Genomic DNA, 2,863 nt, shown 5'->3' with positions numbered 1-2,863 from the left:
GCCTTATTTCTGGCGCGTGCCGGGGTCCCTGCCCTGAGGTTTGCTGTGTCCGACCCCGGTCCCGAGCCTGTCCCTGCCCGCTTGCTCGGCCAGGCCTCGCGCTGCTGGCGCTGCGTGCTGCTGGCGTGGCTTTCCCCGCCGGGGAGCACAGACAGGCTGCCCCACTCCAAACCGGCTTTTCCAGCCCCGCGCGACGCCTGCGCTGGGGCTTTCGCTGCCCGTGGTGCCGCGTTAGGGATTTCACAGGCGCCCGGCCCAGAGCACCGGCGCGGTCAGACTGGCGCGTGCGGGGAGGAGGCTGCACAGCGGTCGGATGAAAATTAGCCGAGAAGCTAATGAGCTGCATCCAGACAGTTGTTAACGAAGCCCTGCCCCAACCACGAGTCGCTAATCCCCCCGGTGCTGCAAGGCACCGCTGCAGGCGCGCCGCACGCAGCCTGTCACTGCGCCCTAAGCTAGACTTACCACGGTAAATATTTGATAGACCGCTTTACGTTTTACACCGAGTGTCTTTTAACAAGAGACTGGACTTGGAGTGGGTTTTATAGGAGTTTGTGAAATGTTACTAGTTTACTAAGCAGTGATGTACGAGTCCAACGCACTGAATAATAAAAATAATAACAATTAAAAAAAGGGTCAAATGTRGCATCCAGTTATTTACCTTTCTGCGACAGGCGTTTGGCAGGTGTTCAGCCCGCCAGAGTGGCACCGTTTCCRTGGGCGAGCTGTCCCGGCTGCTGGGCCTCAGAGAACCAGCTGKGTAAAAATAACCGTTTTCTTTTTTTCTGGAAAAAAAAAGGCCCCTCTTTGAGCGGAGGGGCCTGGCTCGGTCGTGCGAGCAGAGTTTGCCGCTCTCAACGCTGGCTCCAAAGCACAGCGCAAGCCGCACGGGAAGTTTCTTGATAGGCACCTTGTAAAATCYGTGCTGGGATCTCTTCTGCTTATACCATTTTCTGCAAACTCCCAGGGCAGACCTGGCTCTGAGCATGTCCAAGGCAGAAGGAGCACAAACTAATTTCCAAGCTAATTAACCTAGGAAAAGACACAACCTCTTCACGCGAACTCTGCACAGGTAACCTGGCAGAAGAAATACTGCTGTCACAAATGGCAACAGCCCTGATTTTAATCGCACCTTTGCCGTCAATTTTGACAACAGATGGCAGATCGGGTAAAAAAAATCCATGCTAACTTCTTACACCAGCTTGCAAAGGGATGGAGCCACCCACCCTGAGAAAGAAGATGGGTGTGCAGCTATCATCAGGGTGCTCAGAACATGCTCTGATGTTCCCCCAGCAGCTGATTTTCAGCAGTTTTTCACTTTATATTAGTTTTTAAGGACTACTTAAATTAAAATCAAGGACTTAACGATAAAAGCTCCCCCCCTTTCTTCCACCCTGGTTCCCCCAGAGGGCTGAACGAGTTTGCATGAAGCACAGAAAGGAACCGGTGTTGCGCGGAAAGCTGCAGAATTTGTGAGCAAGTCCGTCGTGCTAAAACCGTTCGGGGAGCGGGCACAGCGCCGGTGCGCTCCCGCCGGCATAAAACACCCCTTCCTGCCGCACTACCGAAACAGCAGACCGGCTAGCTCTGAGCTCGTCCTTGCCCTTGGGCCTGGGTTAGGCGCTGCACAGCAGCCCCCGGCTTGGGGAAGGCGCTCGCTGGGCTTGGCAAAGCCAGCTGAAAGCAGTCAGGCTTAATTCTTTAACCACCGCCTGCAAGGTTCATTTTTCCAGGGTGTTTTTGCTGCTGCGGGGTTTAGGGTGCTGTTTCCGCCGCAGGGCCGGTGCCGCACSGGCAGGACGGCGGTCCCCTACCCGGAAGGTGGCAGCAGCCGGCTGTCCGTCGAGCCCCCCGCCGGGGCGCGGGCGACGGGCACTGGGAAGAGGCAGCTGCGCAGCCTGCAAAAATTCCTTTCGTTTTATTGCAGGTCAGCCAAACCCGTGTCCGGCTTTCCAAAATAAGACCTCTGACGGTGGCGGAGAGGTTTGCAAACGTAGGAGCGCCTGTGCGGGGTCAGAAGCTTGTTGCTACCGGGTGGGGGGGACCCCAGCGTACGTGTGCATCGCTGTGCTTGCCCCCAGCCCGAACCTGCAGCACGGGGACTGCTGGAGCCCCCTCTGCTCGCTGCGGCTTTCTTCCTCTATTGCAATGTGCAATTTGCTGTTATCTCTCTGTCTGTGCCCCCAAGTGCTGGTGCTATATGGAATATAGCTGTCCAGAAGCTGTTCTGCCCTTCTGAGCGCTTTCCAGCTCTGCTATATCTGAGATYGCAGGGCTGGGGGGTAGAGGTGATATTTGAGATGGATTTATACCAGCTCAGCTTTGTTTTCTGTTCCTCTCCTAATCATTCCTATCATTCCAGTTGCTTTTTGACCCTGAGTAGCAATTTGCAGTAGGAAATAGCAAGGCACATTTCTACCAGATGAACGAAACAAGTTTCCAGCCACTGACTTGAAGATCCCAGTGAACACTTTTCTCAGAAGCTGTTCACCCAGGCTGGGTGTCGTCYGTGCAAAGATCACCTAGAAACTTGYATTGAGAGGTTGCAACGTGCTGCTGCGTCTGCAGAGCCTCAGCCCTTGGTCTCCCAGTGCCTTTGCAGCATCGACCCTGCTGCAGATTGGGTTTTTCAGCCTCTGGGACCTGCAACAACAACAAAATCCTCCTGCCCTGGGGCCGTTTCTGCTCTCTCTTTRCCCGAGGTGGCACAAGCCCTCTCACCACCACTGCTGCAGAGCCCATGTTAGCAGCATGGGGAGAGCTGCTTGCAGGCAGTTTYGTGCACTCTTTTTTAACGTTAGAAAAAACCTTCAGAAAGGGTTGGCATCAAAAGGCAACAACTCAGGTAACCCCATACTCAAGC

This window comes from Rhea americana, unplaced genomic scaffold, assembly GCF_003343005.1.
Source record: "Rhea americana isolate MKP2758 unplaced genomic scaffold, rheAme1 scaffold_98, whole genome shotgun sequence".
NCBI classification, from domain to species: Eukaryota; Metazoa; Chordata; class Aves; order Rheiformes; family Rheidae; genus Rhea; species Rhea americana.
The sequence above is the reverse complement of the archived record's forward strand: the minus strand, read 5'-3'. Positions refer to the sequence as shown.